Genomic DNA, 18,197 nt, shown 5'->3' on the forward strand with positions numbered 1-18,197 from the left:
AGTTTCTTGTCAACCAATGCTCCCAAGCACTTTCCTCAAGGCTGCTCTCAATCCATTCTCCTTGCAGCCCGATCTTTTGCTTCAGATTGCCTTGATCCAGCTGCAGGACAGAATCACAAAATCACAGAACGGGTCAGACTGGAAGGGACCACAGCGAGTCTTGTGGCCCAACCTCTCTGCTCAAGCAAGGCCATCCCAGGGCACTCAGCACAGAATTGTGTCCAGACCCTTTATGAATATCTCCAGCGAAGGAGACTCCACAACCTCTATGGGCAACCTTGAATTTGGACTTAAACTTCATGACTTTTACACGGGCCCATCTCTCAAGCCTGTCCTGGTCCCTCAGGATGGCACCCCCTCTCTTCAGTATGAATCTTGGTGTCACTGGCAACATCTTTGGGGTGCATTAAGCATTTTTCTCGATCTCAAACCATGCTTTTCCAGTAATTTTGTACCATTTAATTGTACCATCGTAATTTTGTAATTTTATACTGATACCTGGCTATTTTTAGATCTCTGCTCACAGGCACTGCCAAAGTTGGTACTAATGTCTCAGTAATACCATTTATATTAAAAGAATGAGATTTCCTCGGACAGTTGTGATGTCTTTCTTTTCAAATTTGTAGCAAAATATCCAGTTTTAGAGATGACAGGAAAGAAAACAGATTGCTCACACTCACCGAGCAAGTGGCAGCCTGGCAGATCTGCCATCGAGGCCAATCTCAGCAGCCATTGACTGAGACTCGGTGCATACCTCCAGGAGACCCAGCCACAGGTGAAAGAAACTCAATGCCATTGTCTCTTTTAAGTTTTCCTGCTGTTTGAAGCAGCCTTCTTTGTCTGCACTCCAGGGGGGAGCTAGATGCATGCAGTTCACTCTGAATAAACGGTGAGAAGTTCATAGCTCCCAAAAATAGCATTGTGTACAGGCAGTGGCTGTGTCTCAGAAGCAGTGCAGCTCTGCTTACATGGCAGAATGCCTGCTATAGTTAGCAATGCTTAGTTGGCTAATTAGCCAAGTGAAGCTCCTGCATGAGCACTTGCATATGATTTCCCACTGCAGAGTTAATTCAGCTATGATACCTCTGCATAATTTATCACTGTCCACAAAGAGCTGGATTCCCGGTATGCCTTTATGGTGATGATCAAGCAGATAACTAACTGATATCTATACTTCCACCTCTGTTGTTTGACCCACATTTCCTTCCTAAGCTGACTGAGTGAAAGAAGAAATTCTGTTCTTAGTTTACCATGTCCGAGGAAAATCTATATTCAGTGAATATTTCACCTTAAAAACATCAGAACATATACTTGCACCAAAAAAAATGCTTATTACAGCTCCATAAACTTTGTCCCTTTTCCATATATTTTTGTAGTTATAAGTAAACTACTGTACTTTAAATAAGTCATTACAGCAAAGCTACTGCAAAATTGAAAGCATATTTGTATTATAGGGCAAGAAAAAAAATGTAAGTGGAACCACTGAACTTTTCCAAAACATAGGGCTCCAATACTTTTAACTTCTGGAATTAATTCCAATATGACTGCTTTATTACATCCTTTTGACATTTAATTTACTAAAATAGTACATTATAATAATCCTAAAATATTAGTTGGGGATATTATCTTACCAATATAAATGGGCATTTTTTTTCTTCTGGGAATGACTGCTTTTTATTGAATAATTGTAAATAAAGAAAATTATAAATTCATACAGCATTTTGATAATCAATTTTTACTTGGAAAAAATCAAACAAATGACAGCATTTACTTAATTAATGAAAAATAAGTAAACAAAACTTCTTATCTGGAACTCGAAAATCTTGATAAAACTTGAAATTAAGATCCCACTGAGGATCCCATAGAGCATTGTTAGGTGTTTAAAAAAGCAGAGAGACCCAATGTCTATGAAATGCAGAAGGTTCATTTCCCACAGCCTTTTCCTGAGTAAAGTAATTTTTTTCCGGCACAAAGAGGAGTTATTTCTCAATTGGCAGGTTTTTTACTCAATTTCCAAAAGTGCATCTTATTAGAAAAAGTGAAAGGCAACAAAGAACAGAACTCAAGCTCTGTTGTGTAGCAGGCAGAGAAAAGAACAAAGGCACCTGCACTTCTCTGAGGAAGGTTAAGAATATTTCTATAACTGACATTAAGCAAAAAGAATAAATAATTTTCTGCACAATTCTCCAAATGTCTAATGCAATGAAAGGCAGCTGACAATCAGACTTCTGCTCTGACAACAGATGCCACATTCTATAGTTAACATCAAATTATTTTATGAGCAACTGAAACACACTGATGTATGTCCTTGTCCCATTAAAATTCAGTAAGTTTTCAATTTTACTAGTTCAGCGTGATTTAAGGAAGATCAAACCTAAAAATTGCTCAAAAGATTTCATATGTTCCTTGTCCTTAGAAACAAGGCTATGGTACCCTGGTGGTTATTGTAAACAAGAAGTTAACTTCTCAGTGTGAGATGTCATGCAGAAGGTGACTCCTCCAGAAAAGGCATGACAGTATATTGTGTGGACCAGTGGATCAGAGGACAAAGCCTTGCATCAAGTTTTTCTGCAGTTCCCAAATCTTCAGAATCTCCAATCCTAGTGTAAAGTAAGCTGTATATTATGCAATCACAAACTGACAGGCAGAGAAAGAATAACTGTGAAGAAGAAGCCAGACATATGTTTATATGAAAATATGATCCATAAATCAAGAATTTAATTGGCATGTAAGAATTAACCTCTCACTGAATTGTAGTGCTTCACATAATTGTGAAGGAGTTTCATACAAGTTGAAATCATTTATATAATATACCACCTCTACAGATCCATGAAGTTTATGGTAATTTATTCTGAGATATTTCATAAGCTCATTATTATTATTATTATTATTATTATTATTATTATTATTATTATTATTACTATTACTATTATTATTATTTAAAAATTGCAGGACTGGGATATAAAACAGCTGCCATCTCTAACATCTGATCAAAAATGGATAAATGGACTTTATGAAACTGAAAGAAGGCAATAAAATTCTCCTTTTTGTGTTAGAACTTCGAGGAGTTGTGAGAAGCCCATATTTTGGATATGTCTCCGTTCACAGCCATTTGGAGGAGTACTGCAGCTCCTGATCAATCAGGAACCCTGTCCTGAAGCATTGTTTTCCTTCACAAGCTTTCCCTTGGGGCTATAAGCTACACAATTTTTGTTCTGGATTGGTGACTGAATGCAGCAACTTGTTATCCCAACCAAATACCTTTGTTAGCTTTGTTTCAATCACAAGATCCAGGATCTGATGTGAAAGAGCAGCTAACGGCGTCTATCTCGACTTTTGCCTGGCTTTCAACACTTTCTCTCACAACACTGTCATAGCTAAACTCAGGAATTGTGGACTGGATGAGTGGACAGTGGGATGAATTGAAAACTGTGTGAACAGCAGAGTTGTAATCAGTGGCATGGGGTCTAGTTGGAGGCCTGTCACAAGTGGTGCCCCCCAGGGTTCAATACTGGGCTCTGTACTGTTTAATTATTCATCAATGACTTGGATGAAGGTGCAGATGCCTCCTCAGCAAGTTCATGGATGTCAAAGCTGGGAGAAGCTTTGGGCTGATCCCCCTGAGTGCTGTGCAGCCCTTCAAAAGGACCTGGGCAGGTTGGAGAGATGGGCATAAGGGAACCATCTGGAAGTCCAAAAAAGCAAATGCAGGATCCTGCACCAGGGGAGGAATAAGTGCAGGCACCAGCACAGAAAAGCAGCTCTGCAGGGAAGGACCTGGGGCTCCTGGTGGACACCAAGTGTCCCCGAGCCAGCAGTGCCCTTGTGGCCAAGAGGGCCAATGGTACCTGGGGTGCATTAGGGACAGCATTGCCAGCAGATCAAGGCTGCTGATCCTGCCCCTCTACTCAGCCCTGGTGAAGCTCATCTGGAGTGCTGTGTCCAGTTCTGGGCTCCTCAGTACAAGAGAGACATGGAGCTCCTGGAGCAGGTCCAGAGCAGGGTGACAAAGATGATGGAGGGACAGGAACATCTCTGTTACAAGGACAGGCTGAGAGAGCTGGGTCTGTTCAGCCTGGAGAAGAGACAACTGAGAGGGGAGGTCATCAATGTCTGTCAGTATCTGAAGGGAGGTGTCAGAGGATGGAGCCAGGCTCTGCTCAGTGCTGCCAAGCAATAGGACAAGACTGTTCACTGCCAATACTACTACCATACTTGCTGCCATGTCTATAGCAATATGGAAGCTCGTGGAATAAAACCTTTATGAGGGATTCAGATCTTTCCATAAATTTGTCCATTAACCCCAACAGGTAATCTAAATAATATCAAACTTGTTTGCAACTTTTTCTCTCAAACTGCCATGTTTAATAAGTTGTTACCTACTATGGCATATGAGATTTTCCAGAACAAACCTAAGCTTATACTGATGTCATTGGCTGCAAAATATTAATCTTAGTATTTACCCAATTTGTGGAATACAAATGTATCAATTGTGTATCAATTAAAATTACACTGCTTAGACAGTTTATAATGAGAAAGAAAAATCACATGTTCATATACTCAACTTTCTTTGTGCCAACACATTATCTTTGTCCCATTAAAGAGCTTTATGCCATCTGTACCATCTGTGATACCAGCTGGTACATTGGTCCAAAAATATCTCTTCAATTATAGTATACTGATTAGTTTTTATATAGATTCAATTGTAGCTTAACTGAATTATAAAAATAAATTTATATTGGGTTTTTTCCCCATTTCTGTGATTTGATTTTAGTAATAAAAACTTTAAAACTTCCTGTTATTTTCTTGAGAGTTAGAGATTTTATAGTTTGAAGCACATAAAATGAAGTAAAGAAATAGTTAAAATCAGGTTATAAATTAAATATTCAATATTCACCATGTTCAAAATTTCTAGCAAATAGTGAAATATTATTTTTTTATTCAAAAATCACAGAATCAATTGAAAATAATATTTTTCCTCAAAAATTTCCTTCTAAACAAATACAATGTTCATTATAAAGGTAATTTTACAAAGCTAAAAATTGGGTGATATTTTGTTTTCCTACAAAAATATTTAACTTATCAGAATAGGGTTATTTATACAAAGCAACTGAGTGAAATTTCTTCTACAATGAGATTTAATGGCAAGATTCTCATTCATGCCAGCAAGCCAAAATTTAGCATCACACAATGAAGTGAAAGGTGTACATCCTTCTGTACCCCTCAGCATTTGTAATAGGGACTGACACTTAGATCAATCACATTGCCCCTGCTTTTAAGCAGAGCTACAAGCAAAGATCTGAGTTTTATGTTATGAATACTTCCCCCACAGAAATTCTGGCATATATATATAGTAATTACATAGGAAGTATACATCAAAAGAATGGTGCCATGATCATAAATCCTAACAGCATTAGTTCAGCTCCTTTCTACATATGCATTGTGGTGCAACCTTTTAATGACGTGACGATGTGCTTTAGTTTGAACAGGAGTTTCTTTTGATAAGCTAATTTAATTCATGGATATTAGCTATTTACCAAATTCAGAACTTCACACTTTCCTCATTTTGTGCCCCCATAACTTACTTATCAAACATTATTGAAAATCTGAACTGAAAACAGACTTCTCTCTGATGCTCATCACTGCAGGGTCTGAGTGCTTCTCAAATGCTTTATATTCAAAATATCCTTGAGATGAGAGGTTATTATTACACCTACTTTATGCAGAACAGAGGCACAGTGAGATTAAGATCAAAGGTACTGACTAATTTGGGCACTTGGTAGGAATCTCATGGAAGCTCATTTTCACAATGCTTAATACACAGCCTTTCATATATGTTCAAAGCCTAGTTAATAGTGCAAGTGCTCAGTATTCTGCAAATGAAACCCCAAGGATTCACTCAGAAAATAAGAAACACATAATGTCAATACCTAAAATTTGTCATAACTGACTCCTTTCACATCACATCACAGGAGGTTTAGGTTAGATATCAGGATTCTTCACTCACAGGGTATCTGGGCACTGGAGCAGGCTCCTCAGGGAAGGGGTCACAGCACAAAGCCTGACAGAGCTCAAGTGTTTGAACAATACTGGCATACAGTGTGATTCCTGGGGTGTCCTGCACAGGGCCAGGAGTTGGACTCGATGATCTTGATGGGTCCCTTCCAACTCAGCATATTCTATGATACTATGACACAAGGGCCCTGTGAGAGAAGAAATCTGGTTCTTCAGCATAAATTAACCATATGGACCTCTTTTATTTTGTATCCTCTTTTGTTCACTATTTACTAAATTGCTTGTTCAACAACTATGGAATTGCACTGGTTTTGTACTAAAAGTAGAGGGGTTTTGGTTTCAGACAAACTTAGAGCTAGGAGAGAGATAGACAGCTGCAGTAAGTTACTACGTCCCCATATAATTCAAAACTAGAAGGAGATTGAGTAACTTCTGTGTTTTCTCACAGCAGAAAATACTGAGATTCAGAAACACAAGAATGGATTTCATATTACTGTAGGAACATACTGTGATGATTCCCCTACTCCATCTAGGTTTATTTTTCTCACTGGTCACTTTTCATCTCAGTTTCATCAGACATAGTATGAATGAAAGGACCTAGTTTAAGCAGTGACACTCTCACAGCTTGGAAAGGATAGCTCTTATCAACTGAGTGGTCTTCAGTTAAAAAATTTTACCTCTCAGCCAGCAAAGATAAACACAAACATTCAATAGAAACATACAGAGATTTATAACAGCTCAGCTGATAGATGCTACAGTCAAAAGCTGTAGTATTTTTATGGCTTTAAATACATATATGTTAAGTATAACAAGGAAGTCAGATGTAGTGATGCTAATAATATTCAGAGGAACTTGGTGATGTGAGCTGACAGAGGTCTAACTATGATGTATTCTTGCTGGCAGTCCTTGCTGTTACATTCAAGACAACCTGAACCTATGCACTTGCTTAGGCCAGCAGGAGGTGATGAAACCAGCTTCACTTTACTATTGCCCTAGACCTTGAGTTTTCATATCGCCAGAAATAGGTTTTCTCTACTGCTGAGAATGATAAGCCCAACCCTTTCAAGTATCTCGCTTTTACACTCACAAGACCAAAGTTAACACAAATTAAATGATGTTCTAGGAAAGGACTTTTACTATTACAGGTAATCAAATTTTTCAGCTTTTTCATCTATTATAGTTTTCCTTTTCCCACCCTGTATAACAAAGAAATCAGGCTGGCCTCAGCCAACCTTCATGAAAGGTTGCAGAGAACAATACAAAAAACACACAAGAGGCTCAATATTTCCTGCACCGTTTTCTGTGACATATGTGAGGCCAAATATGCCTTCTGCTTTCCTACACAATATAGGCTTGCTGGCATTTGGCTGGAGTGGTCTGGAAGATTCAGTTGCACTGTTGCCATATATGACTAATATTGTCATTGAGATCATTAAACATTTAGATGGCTTGGTGAAAAACTTCACCATCGTATTGACTTTTCATTAGTTTCCTGCACACAGAAAGGACGAGTGAGAAAGTTAAAGAGTAACTGAGAATGCATCTTGCCAAGAAGATAATGATACTGGGAGGAACAGCAGAAGGTGCCAGCAGGACAGTGTTACTGCAACAATGAAAAGTCCCTCCCATATATCCTCCCACTTACCCCTTTTGGGCTGAAAGAAGGGCATATCTATCCTATCAGAACTACCAAGTGTGCCAGAACTACCAAGACCACACAGCAGACTCCCACAGAAACAAGAATTTAAATTAAAGGAGGGGAGGGATAGCAGGACAAAACAAAGCAGCATGCAATTTTGTCATTTCCTACTGTTATTCCCTCTTTTCTTCTGCCTTAACTTTTCACTTCTGAGAAATGCTGGTTTTCCTCTTATTTTGACCTTTTGTGAAAAGTTATCCAGTCATAATGATTCAGCATGAAAAAAACAAAACAAAACCGAACCAAAAATCCCTGGTTTTGCATACTTTTAAGAAGCTGCTTCTGTCAGCTACCTTGATCTGCAATAGAAATGCTCCTTCCAGTCACAGGATTTTTTCCAGGGACAGACGCAAATACAGCAGTGTTAAACTGCACTAATACCCAGTAAATTTGGTAAACAAAATGCAGATCTCACCAACCACCACAACAAATTCAGCTCTTTATGAGCCATACCATTTCTAAAAAGACATTCAGAGCTCTCATTTAATCTGGAATACTCTCAGTATATTTAGTCATTTAAATTGCTGGAATACTTCCCAGATGGAAAGTGGCAAGATATTTAAAGAGTTATTCCATTTTCTAAGTGTGCCATGAATATAGAAGTCCTTCCACTTAATCTAATATGCTTCTTTGGCCTATTAGTTTTGGATGGATAAAAATGCTTTTAAATTAAAAATCAGCAGTTGGCAGACAAGGTAAAAATCAAAGACACTGTGAGTACAGAGACTTAATAGGAATATATATTGGTTTCTTACAGGATATATGTAAGTTTCCAAAAGTAGCAAACCTCTACCATTTATTGTATTCCAAACCTTGCCAGATTGCTAGAATTGATTTTTAGATAATAGAATTTCAATAAATTAGCAACACTTTTTTTTTTTTTCTTTTTAAGAATGGGACATTGACCTTTGTGTAAAAATGAAGGAAAATATGGGGAAACAAGATTAGACATCAGATTCTCCAATCTGTAACCCAAATTTTGGTAGAGAAACAAAAAGAATTAGAGAAATTGTATCTCTGGTATTATATCTCTGGTAACTAGCTGATTAAAAAGTAGTTAAACAGCTACTGCTTACATTCTTCAGCCCAGCTGAAGAAGATGGTAGGATTGCGTTTTAATAGTTTGAAGTGACTGAACAATAAGTTGACCCTTGGCAAGTAGGATTAATGATCTCAAAAAACAAATTTTTTTTTCATTATGCAGAGTCCAGAGTGACATTCCTGGAAAGGTTCCAGCCAGCTTGCTGTTTCCTTATGCTTTTTATATGAAAAGAAAAAACACATTAGCAATGATTTCTCAAAAAATAAATGGTTTATGAAAAGAGTCTGTTCATAGCTCTTAATTAGAGCTAATTTAAAATTGTGCATCCCTAGGACACTTATGCAAACCGCTTCATGCTAATACGGGTCAGAAAAAGAGACACAAAGAGCAAAAAAGATCCTGAGTTCAAGGTACTGCCCTGCAAATGCAGAGTTCTAGGCAGCCAGCTGCCATGAGTTAAGGCTTCATCTTCCAGCATCATGTCCCTCCTGATAATGGCAACGCCAGAATTAGAAAGGTGACAATTGCAGGAGACCATACAAATCCATTCTGACATGAAGGAAACCTCCAAGAGAAAAGGAGAGATAGACCTTGTTGTGTAATGTTTATATATTCAGGGAAGCATAAAGCAGAAACTCCATGAAGTGATACACCCACATCTTTCCGAGCCTTATTTCTCAGGGGTTAATTGTGGAGCATGTTCTACCCTTTGAATGTCAAACCCTAAGGAAATCTGATTTCCATGGAATACCATTCTTCTTATGTAACAGGCACATGCACTCTAAGGAGAAGTGATTTCAGAATCTGCACTTTCCAACTTGCTATCTTTGTATTAAGCATCTTTAAAAACTTAGTTATGGATAATACTTTTATAGGCACTAATAACTGTTTCAAGGGCTCTAAAATGTGTGTATGAATTCTCTCCAGACTGTAAACTAGTGGCTATTGCAAGAGTTCTGCCACTTTATTTCAAAATTAGGAAATATTTAAAAACCTTTTAAGCACAGAGTAAAGCTGCAAGATTTTTTGTAATAATTGTGGTCTCTAACTAATAATTTTAAAACTTCAAGAAGAATCAAAAGTTTCATAAGATACATGTTCATGGGATGTTCCTTGTGAGAAATAAAGAAGAATGACTATTAAAATGTCTCAATCCAAAAATTATGTGGAATAATTTTATGCATACAGAAGTGTGTGTCAGAGCCTCACATTTTCATTAGCTACATGCAATACCCAGTTTAACAAGTCTCTATGCAACTACACAGTAAAACCCCTCTTCAAAGCATTAATCACTCTGGAATGATTCTAAATTGTGAGAATCAATGTTTTCCCAATTCCCATTTTAATGCTCTGAAAGACAACAAGAACTCCTAAACAGTACACCTTCCTGTCAATTTGTAACACTAGTAAATAACTGCTGCCCTGAAGAGAGTATTAGAAGTCTTATTGAGATTAAATCTCTCCGTGCTACAAATTTAAAAGAAAATTACGTTCAGCGGGGAGAGCCACTAATTTTATTGCAATGATTTGTCTTTCAGAGTTAGCATTTGGCAAGAAGGGAACAAACTACAAGGTGCCCCTTTTTGCCAGCTAGCTTAATACAAACTCCTTTGTCTGAGATTATAATGGGCGAACAGGTTTTAGTGTAAAGCAAAGGAAAAAAATATTAAAAATAGATTATTACCCCTCTTTTTTTTTCTTAGCATTTTTAAAACAGCTTTTACATTCTCAGTAAATACATACAACTACATCTTTATTCTAATGTGAAGAATTATTTAGCTAATAATAGATTTCTATAGTGGTTTCAAGGGAAAAAAATGAAATAAATAAAAATGTCCACTTAACACTTTTACATTTAAATGTATTATATTCACATTTTCCATCCAGTTCCTTGAGTTGAAAAAAATATGCATACAAAATGCATTAAATATTTGTTCAGAATGTAAAATTTTCATAACACAAAATGGATCATTTGCACAAAGAGCCAAAAGGTGTAAGGGTGTAAGGCAACAAGAAACCTTATTAAAGACAAACAAGGAAACAGTGCTAATTCAGAGTTCATTGCAATTAAAGAAATTTCCAAAGCAATATTGAGCAATGTTCACTAATTGTGAAAAAAATATCATTCGAAGACACAAAGTGAATAAGCTTTTCAACCTTTTAAGTTTCCCAGGGTCTAAATTCTGGGTAGTAAATTTACTTCAGAACAGCACGTACACCAAGTGCAGCAGCATCAGATAGTAAAACATTTAATAGATATTTCGAATAGATGAAGTGGGCTAAACATTGCTTGTTTTGAATTCTAAAACAAAATTCTTATTTTAGTTTTTACAAAATAAAGATTTCTGTATTGCCTAAAACCATTAAAGGTTCATTTTTAAATGAACTTCTATGTTTGTGCTCAGAGCATGGAATCTCAGATATGTTAATCTCTTCAGTCATAAATACAGGCAGTAAGAGACTGCAAAGCCTCCTTTTTCAGCATTCAAGAAATATTGCAAAGCATTAGGATCTAATTATTTACATGCTGAGCACCTAGAATGGAAAGAATTGGGTTTGTCAAGGGACACAGTCCTCAGTCTCTCCTTAACTTTTCCCTCAATCCACTCCTCAATCCCTACTTCTTTTTCTTCCCTCTTCCTCCCCCACCTCCTTTTTTTTTCTCTTGGAGGTTTTCAGACTCAAAATTGCAAAGCCACATGAACTACAACTGTATAGGCACATAGGACAAATGTTTCCTAGTGCCCATAAAAAGGTGCTCTCATGTAAATCTGTGATTTCAACAGAAACCAAACAATGCTCAAAGCATCTATGAGAAAGCTGAGGGGGGAAAACACCCACAAAAACTACAGGATTTAGTTTGAAATGACAGGAAATAAAAAATTACACATCTGACAGGCCATAAAAATTCAATTACTGGACAAGTTAAGATCTGAACTGTGTATCAGCCATGGCTTAAGAGAGGACTGATAGTAAAGAGCATCTATAGGTATAAGGGAATGAAGTCAGAAGTGTAAGGTATTTATCACATTGAATATTTATTATTTACTGGGTTTTTTTCTGACATTTTTATCAATACCACTTATTTAATATTTTTCCCGTAGGAAAGGTTAATTAGGACCAGGCAGATTTCAGGAACTATCACTCCATGCACAAGGAAACAAAAAAGATGCTTTTGCTTCAGTAATCAAGTTAGGAAAAAAAATCCTGCTTCATGAGTCATGATACTTTCTAATTAAGGCAACTGAGGGCTTTGACAGTGGAATGCAAATCCTGTATGTAATCCTGATGTCATCACTTTCTACCCTACATGTTGTCTTTGCCTCATTACTTCACTGCTCAAAAGAAAAGCACACAGCAAGTAATGCTGATAGACACTGGAAAATATTTCGGTCCAAAGGACCTCTATCCTAGATGAATAAACATTTTTGTTAATTTTTAACAACTAGGGGAAAAGTTTTTCATGGTTTTTGAGAGACCATGAGATGTGACTAGATTTCAAAGCAATGGTCAACTTATTTGCATAAGACAAGCAAAGGCAAATGGGCCACAGGAGACAAATTACTACTCTGTTCACACAAAGTCCATATTTAAAAATCTGGTACTGACAACCTTCAGCAGGAATTTTTTGAGCTATTTAAGGTCTGAGACAGTATGAAGTATCCTAGGCAGAGCAGAATTTTAACTAGCTCTGAAATAACTTGGGCTATTTTCTCCACATATACTTTGTCAAACATACTGTTTGACAGGGAAAAATGCACACAGTGATTGACAGCTTGGGATTATTCCTAAAACTCTCATACCTCAACTCATAAATATGTGATGTGAGGAAACACAAACAATGTAAAAAATATAAATAAACAGTTGATCATGTATATTCTTAGCAGTATGAAATGCAGACTCAGCAGTGCAATGCCTCAAATTTATCTTCATGACAGACAACTTGTTGTCCTCTTGGTGTCTTTTATTTGCATTTTACAAAATCTGCAGCAAATGTATATTCATGGCACAGAATGATTATGAAAGACTCATAACTGCCCCAGGTTAACTGAGGAGGCTGCCAATTTAGCGAGGGGATACTTCAGGGCTGCCCCTTTTCAAAACTGAGCATTTAAAATTGAAATTTTTTCAACACATCCTTTAAATTTGGGCTCATAGTTTAATGCCACATCAAGCTCTCACTGATACATTCCTAGTATTGTCATAGTCTGTTCCTCTGGCCTCACTTACAAGATACCTGCTCTTTGAAACTACTGTCTGATGGAATTAGTCAAATTACCAAGCCTTGAGCATTGATTAAAATACTGGGTTTAGTATGAAAACGTTTCCCATTGACAGCCATGTTATTTCATTTACTTCTTTGAAATACAAGAAGGTGATTTTTTTTTTTAATTCTTTTGATCATCCTTTTGAGGATGCACTCGTACATTGAATCCATGCTGTTTAAATCCTGCATCAAAAAGGCTTGAGGATAATTATCTTTCCAGTACTTATGAAATAACTTTCTTCTTATTCCCAGAATTTGGAACAGGGAGAACTAGAAGACATCCCCAGTGTGATGATATTCTAAAATTTTATCATAAGGGTGAAGATTTTCCATTCTGAAAACAGAGTTAAATCATCCCAACACTGCAGTAAATCAAATATTTATTTTCCTGCTCCAAATTCATAAATGGAAAATTGTTTCTGAAGGAATAATTAATTCTATGAAGCTAAAACATGTTGACAAACTCAGTTGGAAGATTATAAAAATGAACTAAAACATGAAAAATGAATTGTAGAGGAGAAATAGTATCTGTTTTAAAAGAAAGATTAAATATTTATTACTTTCCAGCATTTCCAGCTGCAAACTGTTACAAGGGCAATGATTTACTAAATATTGTTGTTTAGAGCTATCATGATTTTTTAGAAATAGAAAGAAAAAAAGAACTTTTATTTTTTAAATATTAAACTGCAAGCCTCAACTGCCAAATGACTATTTTTATACCATTTTACCAGTGTAAGTTAGCTTAAGATAACCAATGGGGAATCTGATTTGTGTAAAAGAACATCTAAGTGGGAATGAGCCACCACGACACGATTTGCAAACCCACTCTCATTCTTCCAACAGAAAACAGTGGGTATTGAGCAAGCAGCTCTGTAGCCACATGCTCTTAGTTCCCACAGCACTGCCATGAATACTAGGAATGCTCTGTCATTGCAGTCCAACAAAACCTATCTGGCCAGTGAGGTCACCTTGGACAGCAGCACAGGACTGAAGAAAGCACCTCAGAACGTCTGTCTTCTTGATCCTGATAAATATTCAAAACTTCTTGTAAAGGTATCCCAATGGAAATACATTTTCTATCATTTGGTACTACATAAAGCAAAAATAATAGCTTCATTTTGAGTTAACTACCTGTCAGATTCTCATTTTGTCTCTGCCAGAGTAACCTAGAGTAACTTAACTGAGCCCGATTTTACAGTGATTCATCTGTCTGTTAATTCACTTTACCAAAATAAAATAAATCCTTAATTCTATCATCACTTATTGACTGCTTTAAGAATTTTTTTGGAGGTGTAAATTATTAGCCAGTTTGAAGGTATTGAAGAATCAGACCTATAAACTTCTATGCAGTTTGTTTTAGATTCACCCATCATTTCCAGAGAGGTGATTGCTTCAAGCTACTGAGACTGATGATAAATGATCCAGTTAAAAAAAAAAATCTAAAAATTTGCATGAACAGAAGGATGAGTGTTCTGAAAGAGTTGCAGAAAACCTACCTACTTTTGCCTCATTAGCTCCAGTAACTATACAAAAACAAACAAAAAAAAAAGTGCAGCAAACTATAGGTACAACCTGATACCACAGTAAGAAATCAAACATGTATTTAGCAAACTGTAATATGCATGTGATTAAAGCAGCTATTTGCTGAAAAAATAATTTAAACCTTTAAAAATGAGCGGCTGAGAATAGCTAAATGTACTGCTTAGATTAAAAGGCATATGAGGCACTCATTTACTTAGACAATGCAGAGATCAATGCAGTTCAAAACCAGAGGTAGGTCGTATTTAACTAGAACATTGTTTCTAAAAGCTGGAACTAAGCTACTAGAGCACAGCCTTTAAAATAAACATGTAAATAAAGTAACATAGCACACACTCAGGTTATGGTGACCTAGCTCTTCATGACAAAGCAATGTCATGCACTCTTTTTTTCATTCTGTTTGACACAAATTGGATACAATGAGAACCTGGTTTGGGGTTTGTTTGTTTGTTTGCTTGCTTGTTGCTGTCATAAACTGTGTACAAGGGAACGAAAAATGCTGCCAAAATGCAGATGAATTGTTTGGGGCAGTGTTTTTCCTTCTGTTTTTACATAATATTTCAAAGTACAACTACAATGGTAAAATGAGGAATCTGTGGTGAATAAAATTCTTAAGTGTTTGTATGTTCCTGAGGGAAATAATGTGAAGCAGATTTAGCATCATTTCAGGACAGTTGTTGTTTAATTTATTATTCATAAAAGAGTTCAACTTTCAACGGTGAAATATTTCACAGCCAACTTCTAAGTTTAAAAAGAAGCATTTCTTTCAGTATTTATTAATAAATACAGTACATAACATCATTATGTATAAATGTGACAGAATGTTACCTTTCTCCATTTCCTCAAAGACAAAGAGATTGATCATGTAATTTCCATGCAAATATACTCTGACAACAATGAAAGGAGGTTTTCACTCATCAAAACAGAATTTTGGGTTGGGCTCTTATAAATTGATACATCTAATTGCTGGGATTTTACATTTACTCATTTATCTTCTGACTGAATGATTTTTTTTTTCTGCAGACCATGTATTTTTATGTGCTGCAAAATGCATACTCATGCAGTACAATTATTTTTATCACATTATGATAAAGCACCTCAATCAAAGCTGTACCATTTTTAATCTCTTTTCACAATAGACTCAAGACAGCAGAGACTCTTTGTACCAGTAACTTGACTGATGTTAAATTCAGTAATACCATTGTATCAAAAATTCAGAATTCTTGGAAGGACAACAATTTCTCCTACACTAAAATTTTCAACAGAAAAGGTACCTTTAGAGCTCAAACTTTTCCAGGCAAAAATTCGCTTTATCAAGCAGCAATTCCTAAGCATTTTCTTACAGCTTGCTGGCTTCTGAGGATACTGTTGCAAACCTTCATTCTTTTCTTGTGTTTTCTTCTCCGGAGCTAACACTTCCATCCTAAACAAAAACTTAACCTTTAGTTTTCCTGAAGGATATATACACAGCTTAAATGCAAAGACTATGGGTAAGGGAAATGGGGAGAGAAGAGAGGAGATGGACTGGGGATAAAGGGGAAATATTTAGAATTTCCTTAACCATTCTCAGCTCATACATTCCTAGTATTAATTAAGTGGAATTAGTGTATTAATATTCCTTTGGTTTTAATTGTTAATCTGAATCATTAATGTATTTGTAAAATATACAGGTGGGGTAAAATCAGATATTATCTACTATGTTTAAATACTCTGATCTTAACTTAAATGATAAAAATTATATCTCTAGATGGTAAATAAGTATTTACCTCTTACCTTAGTCAGTTGTTTAGGTAAAGGAAATAATGTAATCCTCTATGCATGAACCTATTATCCTTCCTATCTTAGCTTGCCTGACATCAGTGTCATAGAGGAGAGCTGCATTCCTCTAGCTGCTACTGAAAGACAGCTGCTCTACCCAGAAGAGATGAATAGTTGAGATTCTGTGCTGCCTTAATGCCACTGTCAGTCAAATGCAGAAAAGCAGCTGAGCCACTTAAAGCCAGTTGTATGCTTGGGGACCATTTCTCTACACTGCCTTCTCATCCACAGAGGCAGACCAATAAATTTCTGCGTGGCATTATTTTTCTTGTAGACTGACACTTTGAAGAAGCCAGAGGCCGTTAGCAACAACCAACACTCACTAGGACCTAACCAAAGCTCTGCTCAGTGCCTACAAACCGAAGAAAAGGAACCTACCCAGCATTCCAGGACTTTGGTGCTATTCCAAGGTCACGCAGAAGTCCCAAGCAGCATTCCTGTCTGCTCTTCAGCAAGCTCCAGCCGGAGATGCCGAGGAGATGACTGCTGCTGAGGACAGACCCACCCTGCCAGCCGCAGCAGCCCTTTGCCAAGCAGCCATAGACTGCACCAGGGGAGCCCTCTGATTACAAACAGAAGCTGTGCTCAGCCTGTGGCAGGACACCAAAGTGGTCCCTTTATCACTCCCCTGTTTTTCAATCTTTTTTGTGATTGTGCTCTCACACACAGTCTGCATCTGACAATATTAAACATGATTTCCGAAGGCAAAAGGTAGGAAAGAGCCAAAGGGGAAAAAAAAGAGCAAACTGGCACTGTACACACCAGAGCTTGATAAACAAAGCTGATTTCTCAATTGTAAACCTACTGCTTCCTAAAGAACGCAAGCATAATGGAGCACAGCACCTCACTGCCTTCCCTTCAATCAGGAGTTCCGACCGATCATGCAAAACAATTGAGGGATGCAAAGGAACAAGTATCACCTCTCTACAATTCATTTGTATAAGATACTGGAACTCAAAAGATTTTTAATCAGTCACCTTCCATTTGAACTGAATTAATCTTCATGCCAATTATATACATTTGCAACTTTTATGTTTGTGAAGTTTCCTGTGGACATTTGAACTACAGCTTAAGTATGTTGCTTTGTGCAAAACGTTACACACAAAAGCCCATACCTATCTATAACAACTGGAGACATCTCAGGTCTATCCACACAGGAAAGGACAATAATTCCACCTCTGGAAACAGCCTATCAATCTGCTGTATGAAAAAAGCTATCAGCAAATTCTGTCCATAACAACAGAGAAGCATTTGCCTTAACAACCCATTTTTAAGCTGCCAAAGTAAAGGGAAGCACTCCTACTCAGATTCACATCTAGGGACGTATTTCAGGCCCACTGCTATTTAGAACTGAACAATGCTTGAATTTGCACTGTTGGAACAATACTTGCTGGTATAAGGTCCTTTGAGTCCTTAGCATGACACAGCACTCCAAACATGGCTGTATTCCCATCACAAACCGCTACCAAAGTAAGCTGAATTTCAATATGATAACAGAGTTTGTGAAACTTCTGAAACTTCAGCAGAAAAACTTCTTCCAGCTTAAGCGTATTTCACAGGTCTTGTATCTTTCAAAAGTGGCATTCTGAGAATAAATATTAATTTTAAATTGGTGTTTGCTAAGAACAAAACATGAGTGTTAGTTATTACACAGAAATAATAGCTATTTTTAAAAGAGAATGCTCTCAATTATTCCTACATCCCATTTTTGGATGAAATTAATGTACTCAAGAAACTAGAGTTGATTCCTTTGAATACTGGAGGTTCTTTTCTGATCAGTCTGTGCAAGGCATCTGCAGAAGGTCACCCATCTTCTC

The sequence above is a fragment of the Cinclus cinclus genome, chromosome 5 (assembly GCF_963662255.1).
Source record: "Cinclus cinclus chromosome 5, bCinCin1.1, whole genome shotgun sequence".
NCBI classification, from domain to species: domain Eukaryota; kingdom Metazoa; phylum Chordata; class Aves; order Passeriformes; family Cinclidae; genus Cinclus; species Cinclus cinclus.